Source organism: Phoca vitulina, unplaced genomic scaffold, assembly GCF_004348235.1.
Source record: "Phoca vitulina isolate PV1807 unplaced genomic scaffold, GSC_HSeal_1.0 scaffold76, whole genome shotgun sequence".
NCBI classification, from domain to species: Eukaryota; Metazoa; Chordata; class Mammalia; order Carnivora; family Phocidae; genus Phoca; species Phoca vitulina.
The window spans coordinates 523,704-542,530 of record NW_022589779.1 but is presented as its reverse complement, the minus strand read 5'-3'; the positions used below and the strand labels follow the sequence as shown (position 1 = coordinate 542,530).

General features: G+C 35.5%; 1 protein-coding gene and 1 non-coding gene across 3 annotated transcripts in view; both read left to right on the top strand.

Moving 5' to 3' along the window:
• Positions 1-18,827, top strand: part of TMTC2 (transmembrane O-mannosyltransferase targeting cadherins 2) — a 389,588-nt gene that overhangs the window by 191,745 nt on the left and 179,016 nt on the right. The gene's annotated exons all lie outside the window — the stretch shown is intronic.
• LOC116625322 lies at positions 14,963-15,112 on the top strand. The gene has a single exon (XR_004298062.1). It is a non-coding gene; the product is annotated as a U12 minor spliceosomal RNA (small nuclear RNA).

Here is an 18,827-nt window from a genome sequence, read left to right as displayed (position 1 = left end):
TGTTATTTGAGTCTAGCAAAAGATTAGAAATCCTTTAAAGCCAGTTCTTTGTAAGGTTGTCTGAGATTACAGTTATTTCATTGAGTTAGGTTTTTTTCTTCCCTCCTTTGAAAGCCTTTGCAAATTTTGGAGTACTTCATTCTACCATGTGCTTTACCAGAATATGATTTTAAGCCTCATGAAGCATTATACATTAAAGCTGCTGCCTTGCGTAATGGGTCCTGTAGACAGCTGCCAGTCATTAACTGATTGGATGCAAATGATGATGGGTAAAGCCTGTCATAGTGACTGTGTTGCTAATTTATGGTTTAAATCTGGATAGGGGAGAAATGATAGCTGATTTGGACTATGTAAACCACAAGTCCTGTCTCATTATGTGGTTGATAATGTCAGGAAAATACTAGATATAGTTGATTACTGTAGTTTGCTGATTTCACAATGACTCTTTGCATTTTTGTGCTTAGGAAAGAGGAAATTTTCTCTGATGACTGCTTTAATGAGGAAGCCACATAATATTTGAAAGTGTTTGTGTGTGTGTGTGTGTTTAAAACAACATATTTTGTAAACCATATTGATTAGTATCTGCTTGGAAAAAAAGCATTTTTTAATTCATTAAAAGTGGTTAAATGTATGATCACCCTTCTTGGCTTCTGGCTTTCTCTAATTCCCCACATCTTTGGCTCTCTATAGAATTGAGCACCATTGATCTCTGCTACTCTGGCTTTCAAAGCACATCACAGTTTTCATTATCTTTCTCTCATTTTCCACAGCTCTCTCTTCTACAGGTTTGCCTCCCTTCCTAAATTGATTCATTCTTCAAGGTTCTGTCCAAAGGTTGCCTTTATTTTCCTTTCTGTATAGATTCTAGAACACTTCCTGGTATATAGTGGGGGAGGGGGGGTGTCAATAAACATGTCATTGAATTTCTAAGTTATTTTCCCCGTGACCTCATATCTATGTGGAACTTCTCCACCTGGATGATTTGCCAGTATCTCAAACTCATCACCATCTTCCCTAAAACCAACTACTTTCCAACTTCCTTATTAATTAAGGTCATAAGTACAGACTAGCAAAGTTATTATAGAGAAACAGATCAATGAGCACATAAACATAAAAAAAGAACGATAGCATATAGGTGGCATATCTGGTATGCTGAAAGGTATTTAAAGTTTTTAAAGTTATAGATTAAAACTCAAATCATTTCTTTTGAGTAGTTGGTTTATTAACTATCATTTTGCTTTAAAGAACGTATGACTGTGATTTTTAATTAAACAGGGTTAATCCAAGGAAAACTTATTAAATAACTAAAGTTTATTTTAATGCCTGTTTTTAATGTAAATATGTGGAATGATATAAAAGATATATTTTTAATGATGCATATATTTGAAACTCTAAAGATGATTACCCAAGCGTTCTGTGTTCATTCCCTCCTTCCGCAAATGACAAATATGGTCCATTTTGATATAAAAAAGCAGAGAAAGTAGTTGCTGCAGCCATGCATGGTTTGACCGTTTTTCCTTCTTCCTGGATTTGTGTAAAACTGATCATCGTATTTCAACCTCGCGTAGTTTCCGATTTCAAGAAACAAGTATGTTGAAGGAGTAGCATTTTCTGTAGGAAACAACTCATAACTTAAGTGATATCCAAACCTTCAAGTCATGTGAAACTTGACTAATTCGTTGTAGATTCTATGGTCTGAGTTTTTGTTTACCTCTAGTTGAGTGTCTTCAGCAGTGGTGAACTGCTAGCAGCCACCATTGAAATTGTATAGTAAGGTTTATTGTATTTCTTAGGTAATTTATTGTGTTACTTCTAAAGTGAGATGACAAATTTTCAAAAGAGGTTCAAATTTTTATAAAAAATAAAATTTAGCAGTAAAGTCAGGAAGGGCAACCAGTGTAGCATTTTACTAAGACTGGCTGATCTGAGTTACTAAAAAGCTGTAAAACACAGATTTTCTTTTTTAACAGAGAGGTGTGGTAGGAGAGAGCTAGCTAAAAACACCAGTAGAGGCTGATTGGGAGAAAAATCCTACAGAGTTGAATCTGCCTTCCATAGGGTAGAGAGAAATTCTGTATTGCTTCATCTCAGTTCATCTCTTCTGATTAGAAAAATATAAAATAATGGGGCTGACGAGAATAAAATGAAAATGTCTCATTAGCTCAACTAGACTCAAGTATTTTAAAAAATAAATATGTTAAACTGTTCAATTAAGGCCTCTTTTAAACATTTGAGTTTTGAAGAAATCAGCTATGGTTGCTTTTCAGTTGGGATGGAATACTCTCAGAAGTTCAAAAGCATCCGGTTTCCTTGACTCTGAGAATGGAGCGGCATATAAATCTCTTCTTTTTTTCCAGCTCTAATGACTGCAGGTACAGTTGTTTGGAAAAAAAATACTGGACCACAACATGAAGCAGGTGACTTACTGCTTACCCTGTCTTTAAAATTATCCGTAACAGAACTTTTAGAATCTTTATGGGCTTTTGAAAACCCTCAAACCTAAAATTAGCATTGCCTTAGATTGAATATATTTACCAGTGGTTCTATTTCAAAGGAATTCCAACTAGCATATGGTTAAAACAAGTATGAAGTTAAATTATTCTGATTTCCATATTAGTTTTTGTGTTTGATTCTTAAAACGCTTAACATTTTTTTTTGCTTTTATTATATATAAAGTGTATCATGAGAAATGTATATATACACATCATATTTGTACCATTTAAAGAATACTACTGAAACAAATAGACATTTTGCAGCTTAGGAAAAAATTACACCAGTATCTTTGAAGACCTTCCCCCATACCTCTCCTTATTTCAGTTTTGTTTAAGTACTTTGTTTTATTTTATGCTAGAACCTCCACGACAATGTTAATGAGAAGTGATGACAGGAGATTTTTTGTCTCATTCTTGTTTTAAAAAGAATGTTTTTAACATTTCACCATTAATTATATGCATTTTACAGGTTTTTCTATAGATGCTTTTATCTTGTTTCTAGTTTAAGATTTGTTTTTAGGAATTAATATTGATAATGATACAGATTTTCCCCCACTCGATCTGTTAATTTGATGGTTTATATTAATAGAGTTCCTAATAAACCTACTTTGCATTCCTGGAGTAAACCCAGGAATTACTTATAATGTATTACCATTTTTATATTTTTCTAAATTTGTTTTTCACTCATGTTCCTGAGTGAGATTGGCAGTTCTGATCTTGTGGTATCATATTCTGGTTTCAAAATCAATTAACCTTTCAGACACAGTTTGGGAATATACCTCTTTTGTGTTTCCTGAAGGATTTTATATAAAATTAAAGAGTTACCCTTTTATTCTATAATTGGTAGAATTTACCTGCGAACCTGGCTGAGCTTAATTTTTTCTGTTGATTTAATTTCTTTCATGATTTTGGAAACATTGAGATTTACTTTTGGATCAACTTCAGTAAATTTTTTTGTTCAATATAACCAGTTTCAAATTAATTTGCACAAAGCTATACATAATGTTCTCACGGTATCTCTTGTGAAATCTCTATTGCAACTGCAGTTTAAAACATATTTGAGACACTTTGAGCAACAGATGTAGTTTTGCCCCAAACTTTGTGAAGGTGGATTTATGTATAGGAAATCACGGGGAATTTTTTGTTCTTTTTTCTGTTTGTCCAGATATTTTTGACAGACAATACATCTACCATCTCCTTCTCTGAATTGTTTGGGGGTTTTTTTGTTTGTTTGATTGTTTCTCCTTCATCTTTTCAGGCTGTTTCCTTTCAGGGGACTTGGGTTTCTGCGGTTTCTGCAATCCAAACTCCCGCTTAAAGCTGATTAAAGCCCAAGGCCTCTTTCATCATCGTGTCACATATGCAGGGTGAATGCCATCTTCCCTTGTCTACCCTTCTGGATTCCTGCTTTCAAGCCCTTTCCAGACCCAGGGATTCCCCTTACTATCCTACCAACTAATACATTCCATTAACAAGTATTTTTATTTTTTGACCTAGCATTTTTATGTATTCGTACTTGGAGAGAAGGTCTGGACATTACATTCCATAATAGTACCAGAAAGGGAAGGTTTAGAAATACCTTCAAATCTGGCATCTATTAAGAAATGGCTGAGGCACCCGGGTGGTTCAGTCGGTTAAGTGTCTGCCTTAGGCTCAGGTCATGATTCCAGGGTCCTGAGATCGAGTCCCACGTTGGGCTCCCTGCTCATCAGGGAGTCTGCTTCTCCCTTTCCTTCTGACCCTCCCTCCTGCTTGTGCTCTCACTCACTCTCTTTCTCTCAGATGAATAAATAAAAAAATTAAAAAAAAAGAAATGGTTAACTATATTAGAAGCTGTTTTTGAGAATAGAGTTATTTAAGACATAGCTAATATTTTTGAAATTTTAAATTCTCTTTTAACAAAAGAGAACCAAGCTGCTAATGTAAGCTAAAGAGTATATTACAGCTCTATCTTACACAAAATGAAATTATAGGTATTTGACCCTTGTAAAGCACAGACGGGTAAAAATATCTTTATTTCCTGCTACAAGATGAAGTTACAGATAATGTCACAGATAGAGCAGATTTTCAAGAAGACAAACAGAACATGTTTTTTAATTTTACCCTTATGTATATACCTATACACCTATTACTGGTGATCATGGATTTAAAAGAAACTTTCAGTTAAGTCTCAAGGGATTATGGAAAAATCTGAGGTGTTTCAAGTCATAATAATTTTTGAAAAAGGGTTAGCTGTAGAAGACGGTATATCACTCGACTGGGAAGATGGTTAAAACAAAATGTGAGCTCTATTTTTACGTAGAGGTATTAAATTAGAAATCTCATCTTTTTAGCTTTGCATATTAGTATTCAATTTGTCTGTAATTTTAAAATATGTATATTACCAGCCAGGGGGATCTAGCAGAAATGTACATATTTTGTGCTTACTAAAAATTAAATAAGGATAAAACATATAAAAAATTTTGATTTAAAAAATGATAATACTGTTTTCCAAGTAAGAAACCATAATCCGATTTGATTAAATAGTGGAGAGAAATTAAAAAAAAAAAACAAAACACCTTCTGGAGGGCAGAGCTATATTAGAGGCTTTATTGTGTCTTGCATTTAGGATTCTAATTCCCAATAATACTAGCTGTCACTCTGAATGTTCATTCAGTCATCTTAAACAGCATAATTCAATTATTTTTTGTAAAACATTATATTAAAATATCAACATTAATATCTTTTTCGGAAGGAGCATAGACATATATTTTAATTAGGAAAACTTTCTAGGGATTTTAGGTTTAGAAAAAAGGAACTGGATGAGATACTCAATACAACAGCTGAGAGTCAGATTTTGACAAAAACAGATTACTGAGGTGTCAGGGTACTTTTTTCTGTGAGTACAGTTCTCCTGGATGGGAGAGGAAACACAGTTTTACAGTGTTTGGGGCTCTGCATATTGCAGCTGGGAGTGTCTATAATAAAGAAATGTGATAAATGATTTTTTTTTTTCTTCTCTTGGGGAAAGGGAGTAAATTTCTCAAATTACTTATCATGAGACTACCAGCAAAGAGCAGAAGGTCTCTGATATTTTGATATATTATCTGTTTTTACTTTATCACTTGGCTTACTCTGTGTTTTACAGATAAGCATTGGTGGTTTGCAAAACTGGTAGATACAATACCTCATTTTTCTACTTAACTCCAATTTTGAATAATCTGAGTATTTTCCGAGGATGGCTTCAAGTCATGTTCACCCTAGTGGTTAAGATTGAAGAGTATTGTCCATATTTGTGTGAGTGTTGAAAACAATTTTAAAGTAGAAATGAGTTTCTGAGCTCATGTAATGAAAACATGAGCATATTAATTAATGATATTGTACAAATCTTTGTATTCTGCGTTTTTCTTATTTTTAGTCACAATGTCATATTTGAGACTACTTTTACCCTTGAAATTCTATTACTTGGGAGCAATGGTATGGGATTTTAAAATCTCTTTTGCTGTTACACACGAGGACAATGATTTTGAGACACTTTTTGAGGACAGGTGATACAATCACTAAAGTCCATCTTGTGCCATGCCTCGTTGCTCTATGGTGTGATTCTAGAAGCAAGAGGTTTTGTGTGCTTTGCTCAGAGACCTACCATGCTTTGGTTGTGGCTACTGGTTCTCATTCCCAAACTGAAACCAGAGTAGATATTTACTTCTGAGGTTTTAAGTTAAAAGGTTGTGCTTAAGGAAGCGTATCCTAACCTCAATCCTGATTATTTGATAGGAAAATACAGCTTCTCTGTGAGTTTTAAACAACCTGACATGGAACTAGTCTGAAGGTCAACATTTTTTAGGACTCACAGATGAAATATATGGATTCATGTCTCTAAAACCACATAATCTAATCATAACTTATAGTTGGTAATGTTAATTAATCATTAATATGTGTCCAGTGGATGGGTTTGTTGCAAACGATCCTGTAATGGCCTCTGAGAATTCCCTGTTGTGACCCAATCTAGTTAAGATTAGAGCTTCAGGAGAGTAAGCCAGCCCTTCTCTTTCTTATACTGCTCGATTGATGTGATAAGGTCATTTTAGTGCATTGACCCTTCCGATTCTTCCTATTTATTTTACCCACCTGTGTAGTAGCTTCCTTTCACTGTTTGGAAGTCGAACTTTCTGGATTGTACACTTAATTCTGTTAAATGAGAAACCACATTCTTTGTTTCAATATGTTTTTCAAGTGATGTAAAAATGCCTCAAGTATTTGCTGCAGAGCCTTTTTCAAGAACCCTTATCTCATGACCTGTAACAAAAAGAGGCAGAGGCAATTAACCTCCCTCTTTTTCTGTTGTTAATAGTCAGCTGAAAGTACAGAAGAAAATAATTTCAAATGATAGTCGCCCAAGATTTGTGCATTATCAAAGATAATTGGTATTTATTTTTAGAAATTTCATAGTTATTCAATAGATAATTGTTCTTTTTTTCTCATTAACATGCATAAATATTTTTCCTCACATACTTTATTCTTAAAATTTGTATTTTTACTGATTATTTCTTTTTAAATTCCCCTTTTCTCTAGTATTAACTCTGCTTTTGCTGTGTTCGGCTCTAGCTGCTGAGTTGATAAAAGTGACTATCAAAAATTAATATATAGAGGTTAATGTAAGGTATAAAATGGTGTCCCAATATATTTGAGATGTACTATATTTTTATTTTAGAAGCAGATTTTTTTAATAAAATGTGAACTTTAGGATTTTCATTATTTTTCTCACCTTAAAACTGGCTTCAGGAGTATTTAATTCTGCTTTGAGTTTTGCTTTGGTTGGCCTGGATTTACTTGGCAATGAAATTCTCAATGGCATTCCCAGAGATACCGAATACAGGGAGATGTACGATAACAGTATATATCTAATTGGTTATGCTCCTAATGGTTGATAATGAAATATCATTCCTTATCCATAATAATGTACTTCTCAGGGTATGTATCTGTTATTTTATTTAATCGTCTCAGTCATGCTAGAGTTTAACTTGGGCAAGCATCATTCCACCTGTTTCACAGATGAGAAATTGAGAGGCAGAACGCTTAAGGAGAAACAGCATGGTAAAGAGTGCAGACTTTTCAGTAAGAGGTAGGCGAAATAAAAGAGTCAGGTAATTTACTTCAGTGTATCCAGATCTCATTGGTAACAGGACTAGTGCTAAAACTTAGGTTTGGGATATTTTGCTTTACATTTCCACATCAAAATTCCTTTTAGTGGGGTGCCTGGGTGACTCAGTTGGTTAAGCATCGGACTCTTGATTTTAGGTCAGGTTTGATCTCAGGGTCGTAAGTTCAAACCCCTTGTTGGGCTTCCTGGTGGGCTCCAGGCTTGATGTGGAGCCTACTTACAAAAAAAATTCCATTCAATGACACATAGTAGGAAACTAACCTGGGGCCATTTGAGGGCAGGACCCTTCCCAATGATGACAGGATTCACTGTGAGGTAAAGTAGATTAAGAGGTTGGATAATAAGAGAACAAAGGAGGGGATTAAAAAAAGGATTCTCATTTTCCACCCTGGAGTTGTTTAGAACTCCTGATGTAGTTGTAATAAAACCCTTGGCCTGTCTAAGCATTTCTCATCTTTCAGAGCTGAGCCAGACTCAGATTATACCAGTTATGACAGAAGCAAGGGATTCTTTTGGGACATTTATATTTCTGATATAAAGTCAGAAGCAACTCAACCACTCTTTAGGATTTATAATCAGTCTAAAGGTGCCCATTGAACAACTTCATGGTCTCAGTCTGACTTCATAAGAGATCAGTCGGATAATGAGGAATTTCTAAAAAGCCTCCACTGAATTGGTATGTCTGTAAATAGGGTCACTATGTAGCATGCCGATTATATATTCACCAAGTGTTTTACTGTCTGCTTTTAACAGTGTGAAAGGGGTCTATTTGTAAGATTTGAGGAGAAGCTCAAGCAAGGCTCAGGTGCTTCCAAATTGTTTCCCCTTTCCAGTCATTACTCTTGTAAATGCAGTTGTATTTACTGCCATTTTACATAGTACTATGGGTTAGTTAATCCGAAATTTTGCAGAGAGCACACTGCTGTTAGAAAGGGATGCAGAGCAGATTTTTTGTTTTGTTTTAATGGAGAGTCCATGGGAAAAATTCCAACCACAGATGAGAAGTTAAGGAATGAAGGCAGGTTCAAGGGAGACCCAGCATCACAGATCATGAGTGGTACTGGTAAGCATCACTAGACTATGGATGTGGGGGTGGCTCATTGTCAAAGTCAGGAATATGGTAGAGATTATAGATGCTAAAATGCTAAGGAACAACCCTAAAGATATCAAAATTAAAAAAAAAAACCTGCACTGAATTGTATATGTGGATATTGCAGTATGCACATAGATATTATAGTGAGTAACAATGTTTTCAAGATAGCATTAACATATTATTGGAATACTAAATGTTACCTTGCCGTTTTCAATACTTAATTTTCTTTTTTTTTTTTTTTTAAAGGTTCTTATCTATTTATTTGACAGACACAGTGCGAGAGGGAACACAAGCAGGGGCAGTGGGAGAGGGAGGAGCAGGCCTCCCGTGGAGCAGGGAGCCCGATGCGGGACTCGATCCCAGGATCCAGGCTTATCAACTGAGCCACCCAGGCGCCCTCAATACTTAATTTTATTAATAAGAATAAATTTAGTTTCAGGTCCATCTGAAGTACCCAAAGATGAAGAACCAAGAGAAGTAATTGCATATTATAAAATTGCCCTAATTAGAATTACATATAAATATATATGTATTCTGGTATCATATGAATCAATCTTTATAGTATGTCCACTTATTTCACTTAACATTTTAACTAGACAGTTTCTTTTCTTTTACCCACTTAATAATATGTTCCTTTTTGTAATAATCCAAGGTTTAGTTACTTTGGGAAAAATAAATTGTTACAGGTTTGTAAGGGCTTTTATTTCCCTGGAGTCATATGAAGTGACTATCAAATAATTAAGAGCCCAGGTCCCACATTGGGCTCCCTGCTCAGCAGGGAGCCTGCTTCTCCCTCTGCCCTCCCCCCTCTCATGCTCTCTCTATCTCATTCTCTCTCTCAAATGAATAAATAAAATCTTTAAAAAAAAAAAAGCCCAGGCCACAAATGTACAATCTTCACTAATGGAAGGAGTGTAGTTAAAAAAACAACATATTCACATTTAACTTAAGTTCCATGCAGTTAGTGGCTCTTTTTCCTTCTCCTTCTGCTTTTTTCTTTTCTCTCTCTCCGTTAAAATGAGAAAGTTTAACATAATTAACTTTTATAATTTAAAATGATACTTAAATTATATCTTTGGTTATATCATTTTTGGGAACACATGTAAAGTCCAGGTGTTCCATGGTGATTATAAGCAAGGGCCTGCTCTGTTAGCTTCCATGTGTCACTTGACTTCTCCGGCAAGGTTTCCTCAACTAGCATCAGCTGGATGGTAATCTCCTGTGTTACGTGGATTAGAAGAGTTAATATATACACAAAGATTAGCCTAAAAATAGGCCTAGAACCTAAGTTGGCAGAATTCTTATCTGACACAGGAGGCACTCCTGTATTTATTTTCTTTCGCACCTGGTCTGGCTTTGATAACTGGTGAGATTTCCATATTTAACTCTTTTTGGTGGTAGCATTCTGATTTCAAACAAGTAACTCATATCTGAAAGAGACAAAATTCAGGATTTATCACCTTGTTTTATGTAGTTAAATGTTTCAATTTTACCAGATCCTTTCGTAGAACTCAGGAGTTTGATATAGGATCTAAAGATCTATGTGAAAGTTCTATGGTAAAAATAAATGCTTGCTGAGGGCAGAAGTCAAAAGCAAGAGTCCTGACTGATTTTGGTGGCTGTGTTCAGTGCACCAGTAAATGAAAATGCTGATATGAAAACCCTCAGACGTGATCGCTTATGTAGACCTGAATGGTAAGTAGTTTCAAATTTAAATAGTAACATCGAAAGTCATTCATCTTAGCTAATTTTTTGAAGAGTGTTTATGCCAAAATCATAAGAAAAATATTTTAACTTTTATAATAGGCAAATATACATGTCTTCAGACTTTTAGTATAAAGTAAAAATATCCTTGAAAAAATTGCTCAAATCTCCCTGCATTGATTTTGTGAAATATATCAAGAGATAGGAAATTGCAGTAGGGTAAGTTTGAAGTTAGTCTGTGAATTTAGAAATACTATGTTTTTGAGTGAGGGTTTGAAAAAAGAATTGGAGGTATTTGTTGCTGTAGATCACTTAGCATTTCTAGAGGGAGCTCACATTTGATTTTCTCTTTAGAACAACTTTAGCGAGATGGGAATATTTAATTGTTCTTCTGCCTTTCAAGGAACATAAAATAAACTGTGGCAGATTGTGGACTAAGTACAAGAGGAGCTTTCGTTGTGAATTAAGGTCAAGTTTCTTCGTAAGTGGATACCTTGTAGATGCAGTTGAATATCAATGTGAAGGGCCCTTGAGATATAAGAGTTATTCCTACTACTTCACTTCCTGATATTTTAGCAGAAAAAAATTTTGTTTTCTTTTTGAAAATAAAAGAACTTAATAGATCAGATTTTCTAAAGCATAGTCAGTGATACCTAGAAGCGGCTGTTTGCTTTCCCTTCATGTAATCATCATATATGCTTCGTCTTAGGAAATTAATCATGTACTTGTTAAACAATGCTTTTTAAAATCTCTGTTACGTGCAAGGCATCTTCAGGGCACTTAGAAGATCTTGATTAATGTATCGAAGTCCCCAGCATCTTTGAGTAACAACCTTTTGTTTACACAGACAGAGTGCGTTCTATTTCCAATAAGTTAACTGGAAAATGTGACATTTAAAATTACATTCCCAAAGAAATATAAAACACTTAAAATATTGTTTGGCATTAATTTTTCTGTGGTACGGAAAATACATTACGAAATACGGGTATGGGATAGCTTTTTTGTTGTTGTTTCTGGAGGTTTTTTTGCCCCTAGCAGTTCTGAGGGGATGACTCATTTGAATAATTTATTTTGTTTTCATATTATACTCCAGTCCCTCAATTAAATATGTAAAAATATTGAGTATTATGATACTCTACTTTATATTCAAACTCAATACTGAGAGGGTGAGATAGCATTACCTCTAAATAGATTCTGATGCCTGAAAACCAACATACCTTGGTTCTTCCTTGTCAGTAACTTTTTGCTACTTAGGGAGTTAACCTCAGCTTTCTCATCAGTGAAATGGGTATAGTGATACACCTCAAAGGTTTTTTTATTAGGTTAAGTTCTGGACACTGACAAGCATATAATAAGCTTTAAATAAATGAAAGCACTCTTATTATTTTTATTATCACAATGTATTTTTTTAATTCCTTCTCTACCTCCTCTTCTCTCTCCACTTTTTCCTCTACCTTGGCTCATAGTGCTGGAAGATAAGGCCATCGGAGGGGACAGCAGTCCCCTCGAATGAAAGTACCTTCTTATAATATTCATTTTGTAAAACAACAAGAATAAAATGAGTACTCTGTATATTTTCAGACGCTATTGGGAAGAACTTTTAAAAACTATATTGAGATTTTAGAATAAACTAATTACATTCTTTGAACTTCAAATAAGAGCTTTATTATATTATCTCCAGAGTTTAAAGTGTGAATTGGATTCATGTGCACACACTGTCTATTAAAATACAGTCTTTAAAAACATTTTTTTTTTTTAGACTTCCTCATAATTTCTTGGATGAATTTCAGAGATTTTATTCCAGTAAAACTGTAGTTTAAAAAAGGTACATTTATGAAATGAATGCATCACTAAAATGTATGAGCCTAAAAATGTGAAAAAATAATTTAAGTGACATTAAATATTAATGAGAATATAAGATCTTTAAGTTCTGTCGGTCCAAAGTGTAATTACCAAGTGAAAATTTGAAGATAATCCCAGACATCTGTTTCTGATTGTCTTAGTACAAGAAAAAGTTTAGTGACTGTTAAAACCCTTTATTCCTTAAGTAGGATATAGGATAACCCCATCTCTATTTTAAAAGAATGTGAGATGTGACCTTAATTTTTCTTCTCTCTCTTCTTTCTTTTTCTCCCCTCCCCTCCATTTTCCGTGTGTCCCCCCACCCCCAAATCCCAGTTGCAGACAGTTAGATTAATTATATTCCTAGGTTCATGGCCAGTTTGATCATGGCTGAGATGATCCCTGCAGCTTTTCTCTCTTCTATTCATGTGTTTATTCCCTTTTATCTCTATTTCTTTCTTTTTTTTTATTCTGTCTTATATTTGAAACCACTGACATTTTTCTTTAAGATTTGTTGATTGCACAGTATATGTATATAAACTTGTAGAAATTAGTGATAATGAAGACAAATTAGCTACCAAACCCACTGCCACAATCATCTGTGTGAAATTTTCCCCTAAGCCTCTTGTTTATCTCTATTTCTAACTTTATTTTTCCTTTGCACCATAGACAACTGCTCTAATGTACTTGATTTTCATCCTTAGATTTATAATATATCTCTGTAAATTGTGTAGTGATATTTTGAGTGGGAATGAATTTTTAATATATATAGCTGGAGTTGTGACACAGAATGCCTCTGATATTTTGATTCTTTGTCGGCTTTGGAAGGTCCTTTCATGTTACAGTGTTTACAGGGAATGTGCCGGTCCTCACTTCTGCATGGTAATCCGTAACACAATACGCTGATTGCTTCCCACTGTCAGCCAACACTAAGAGGTTCTCATTAAACACCCTTTTACATACTCTCTTAGGTGAAAATTTCTCTGAGAGTGGGATTGCTGGTTAGGGCTTATCCTGGGCTTAGTGACTCTTGTTGATTGGAGAGTTCTGTCAGATGGCCCAACGGGATGTCTGTCCCGGGCTTACACTGTCACTAATAGTACACAGGGCCTTCTCCCACAGCCCCACCAGGACTGGCTTTACCCAGTTTTCTAAATATTGCCAATCTCAGATCTCATTGTCATAATTTGTGTTTCTCTGGGTTACTGAGGAATTTGAATATTAGTTAAAATGCTTTAACTTTTCTATTTTGTTTCCATTTTTGTTCAAATCCTTTGCCCTTTTTTTTTTTTCCCCTCTATTGGATTGCTTTTCTTTTTCTGGTCGCTTTGTTAGTTTTGTTTCTTCGAGGTACAGTCCCTTATTTACATGGTTTGAAATATCTTCTCCTAGTGTATTAATGCATGTTTAACTTTGTCAATATTATCCCTCAGTAATTAGAAGTCCTTAATTTTTAAATACTCAAATTCATCATTTTCTTAAAACCTTTTGAGTTATATTTGGAGGTCTTTTTAAGGAGTCTCTTTTCCTTCCACAGAGATATTCTCGTACATATTCTTGTTAGCTTTACCTTTTCACATTTAACTTTTAAAACTATCTGGAACTTACCTTTGTATATGGTAAATATGGTATAAAAAGCAAGCTTTATATTTCTCTTATGCTTAGAAAGAATTTTTGAGTTTATTAATAAACAATGTGAAAATATTGGTTGAAATTACATAGAATTTCTAGATTAATTTTGGAGACTTGACATCTTTCTAATGTTAAATTGTCCCACCCGTGAGGCTTGGGATATTTCTCCATATTTTTCAAATTTTGGGTTGGATACTTTCAATTAGTCAGACTAGCTAGATTTAAAAATTGATCTGATATAAAAAAAAAGTTGACTTGGTTGATGTGATCAAAAAAACCCCCATAGCGACACTGATTAATTCTATCGGATAATTATATAGATGTGAAATCATAACACTAGCCCTTTAAAAATGTACTTTTTATAGTTCACTTTAATGTGTTTTCCTCTAAACCACATCTGTGGTAGCTAAATCTTAAGTGGTTTTTTAATTCAGTGTTTTTTTTTTTTGTACTTTTTATCATTGAAATATGATAAATGAATAGCTTTTTTTTTTTTAATTTTTTTTTTTTTAAGATTTTATTTATTTATTTGAGAGAGAGAATGAGAGACAGAGAGCACGAGAGGGACGAGGGTCAGAGGGAGAAGCAGACCCCCCGCTGAGCAGGGAGCCCGATGTGGGACTCGATCCCGGGACTCCAGGATCATGACCTGAGCCGAAGGCAGTCGCTTAACCAACTGAGCCACCCAGGCGCCCTAAATGAATAGCTTTTATGAAAAGAATTACTATTTAGTTGACTACCAGTGGCATTTTTAAATTTTAGGTCATAATTCTGTAGGGCAACTTTATATTTTTAGAAGTGATCTTTATGTTAGCATTGAGTTTTTGTAGCATGGATGCAAGAATCAATCACATTTAAATTAGAAAGTGTGGAAATAGTGACAGCAGTTTTCATACCAAAAAAAAAAAAAATAAACAAAGCAAAACAAAAAAAGTATGCAAACATTTTAGTCTAAGTTTTGGCAGCTCTTACTTTAAAAGAAAAAAAATCCAGAATATATTTTGATAAACACAGTATTGTGTTTTATAAACAGTTATAAGAAAAGAAGGGATTTTGATGCCTTACACTTAGGAATAAGGAAAACAATGATTCGGAGTGACACCTGCATGCTCATTGCTAATGTGAGATGAATTTTTGAGCTGGTAAAAGTGGCCCCTAAGTTGACCTGCCTACTTTGCTGGATGCCTGGGAATCTCAATCTGTTTGTGTTCCCCTTTAAAACACTGAAAGAGTAGACTGGTATGAAGGTAATAAAGGAGCGTGAGGAAAAAGAACAAGGTGTGTGGGGGGGGATATTGAAAAGGGATTGTTTTCATATATATTTTTTTTAAAGATTTTATTTATTCATTGGAGACACAGAGATACAGAGAGAGAGAACATGAGCAGGGAGAGAGGCAGAGGGAGAAGGAGAAGCAGGCTCCCTGCTGAGCCAGGAGCCCGATGTGGGACTCAATCCCAGGACCCTGGAATCATGACCTGAGCCGAAGGCAAATGCTTAACCATCTGAGCCACCCAGGCGCCCCTGTTTTCATATTTGAGTATGCTAAAATTGTCTCCGTCAATGCCTTTCAGCCAAAGACATTCAGGAACACACTGATCCTAAAGAATTTGGCTTAATTACTACTTTCATTGAGGGAACATTGCATGGGGGATCCTGAGGTTGTATCCTAGGGTTTGAACTTTGGTTGGGTGATTTGGGAGAGGGTCTAAAGAAGCAGGGCTATTTTCTAGATTGGATGCGGGAACAATTCTATGACTGGATAAAGAAGTCATTCATTTAGCAAGAGAGAGGGATGTTTGGTATTTTGTGGGTTGTGCTGTGGCCTTTTTCTTTTTTGTGTTTGGTAAAATTATGAAGTAGTCTCGCTTTCTCTCACTTATCATGGATTCAAAGTAACCTTGTCTCACCTTGGTATTCTGTAAGAATGTGTATGTACAATAGAAAAAAAAAATAGCCTGATGGTGAGTGTCTGATGAGTTCAGGACATCAAAGTCTACCCTTCTTCCCATTCCCCCCACTTTCTCCCTTCCTTCCTCTTTCATCCGTAAGTAGTAAAATTGTTTTAAACATATATTCTTAATTTGGGAATTTTCTTTTTCACTTCCCAGTCACCCAGGGCAATGACTGAATCATAAGGATGTGAGAGACTTCTAGCTGGACAAAAAACAAGAAACTTGGCATCACGTGTGGCTTTGCCTCAGATAACCTTGCCAGGGATTTTTAATTCTGAGTTGTATTCTCACTTTGAAATAACCATTTCCCTTGCTGCCTTGTCCCAGTGGAGACCACCTTCGATCCTTTGCTTTTACTCTTCCCCTTACCTGGTTTCACCAATCTTTGCAAGGCTGGCTCCTTATCTTTCAGTCTTTAGACATCACATCCATTTCCCCACTTCTAAGATAATCCCTATGTAAATTTGCCTCATCCACTCCACCTTACATGGCTATTTTGTTAGCACTTATCATTAGCACTTGTCATTATCTGAAGTTAACTCATTTATTCTGTTATGTGGTTCTTCCTTCCCCACTCCGCTTTACTTCCCGTGTCAAACATAAGCTCTGCATGCGTGAGAACTTGTATGTACGTACGGGTCCAGGTGCCTGGCCCCTAATCAAGGTCCCAGAGCCAAATAGGTGTTTAGCAAATACTGGTATAATAATTGGATATGTATATGAACAAACAAATGAACAACCAACTCACTAAACATATATTCTAAACACAACTCTGTATCTGTTGACTATTAAAAAGAGAAACACTTGTTAGCTTATTTCATTGAGATAGAAGTACCTGAGAAAAATGGCAATTTGTTTCCCTGGAAATATGCCTTAGAATTTTCAAAGCAATTCTTTGCTATTATGTTTCTTTTTTTTCTTTTTCTTTTTTAAAGATTTTATTTATTTATTTGAGAGAGAGAGAATGAGAGAGACAGCACATGAGAGGGGGGAGGGTCAGAGGGAGAAGCAGACTCCCCGCCGAGCAGGGAGCCCGATGCGGGCCTCGATCCTGGGACTCCAGGATCATGACCTGAGCCGAAGGCAGTCGCTTAACCAACTGAGCCACCCAGGCGCCCTGCTATTATGTTTCTTTCAGCATCTGTGTTCTAAGACTATGGGTTAGGGGCGCCTGGGTGGCTCAGTGGTTAAGTGTCTGCCTTCATCTCAGGTCATGATCCCAGGGTCCTGGGATCAAGCCCCTCATAGGGCTCCCTGCTCAGCAGGGAGCCTGCTTCTCCCTCTCCCACTCTCCCTGCTTGTGTTCCCTCCCTCTCTGTCTCTCTCTCTGTCAAATAAATAAATAAAATCTTAAAAAAAAAAAGACTATGGGTTAGATGAGATAGTATTATAATGGTGTTTTCCTGGGGCTTAAATTAATATTTGGAGGCATTTCTCTGGAGTGATTCCAATGTAAATAATATGCTTTTCCTACTACTTTGTATTACTGCTATTAAATTTAATATTTGATTTTGAGAATATTTTAAACTAATTTGACAATATTTTAAAACTAAGTTTTATCTTTTACTTCAAGGATTCAGTTTTTCATGGATTTAGAATGCCAAGTCTGAGTTGTAGTGTGTGAATGTTGGTTTGCAGTGAAAGATGAAATGTGGTCTGAAAATGTTAGGTGGACAGTGGAAAAAGTTTGGAAGCCACCAGCCTTGGATTGGAATTCCTGCTCTGATACTTTTTTATTAATTTTGCAAGTTCTTTAATGTCTCTGAGTCTGTTTCCTCACTCACAGAGTGGACAGGGTATTTTATGTACAGGACTGTGTTCAGAGCTCAATGAGACGATCCATTTCAGGAGTGTGGTGTGGTATGTGACGTTATTAGGTGATGAATAAATGTAAGAACAGTGCTTTCCCTCTGTTTTCCATCAGAGGAAAAAGGAGGCATATGACTTTCCAAATACAGAAAATTATTACTCTCTGTAGATAATATAAGGGCATAAAATACATTATATTTGATATTATTTCTATAAGCAGGGCCTTGACATTGTAAAATGCAAAAAGTATCAATCACAAGAATATTAACGATAATAGCAAATACTTGTCGAGTGTTTGCCACATGACAGGCACTGTCTTAACACCTTACCTATATTAACTCATTTAATCCTCATCACAAAACTCATGAAATACCAATTATTTTTCCTCTTTTACAGATGAGTAAATTAAGGCACAGTGTTATATTAGCAGGGCACAGAGGCAACTTTGGCATTGAAAGATTATACACTTTTTTATGCATTAAAAATGGATACCCCCAAACCTCTTTCATTCCTCAGATACACTCAGTAATTACCCAAGTAAATGTATCTTGATGCACATAAGCCTTCTTCTCATCCCCGTCTTCTATCTGGGAGGGACTCCAGTTCCAGCACTCGACGCCCCATGTCCTTGTGGTAAGGAAGACAACAGAAGTATCCAAGTTTGAGGGTTAGGTGTACTTGAGAGCCACGCTCTACAGACGTTGTTGATGGTGTATCTTTGGTCTTTTGAATGTTGAGAAATCATGATTACTTGGGGTGAAAAATAAAGGGCATACAGAAATTACAGATTTTATTTAAACATTATATATGACGGTGCTTGGGTGACTCAGTCAGTCAAGTGTCTGACTTCAGCTCAGGTCATGATCTCGGGGTCCTGGGATCGAGCCCCGCATCGGGCTCCCTGCTCAGTGGGGAGTCCGCTTCTCCTCCTGCCCCTCCCCCCCGCTTGTGCACACATATTCTCTTCTCTCTCTCTCAAATAAATAAATAAAATCTTTAAGAAAACAAATATTATGTATGAAAATACTGAGACAGTGATTTTCCTACAAACAGATTTATTAGCAGGGGAGGTATAAAAGAACATTATATCTAAATAAACCATGTATATTTAACCATTTTAAGAAATACAAGGTTTTACCAATATGTTCTGATGATTATT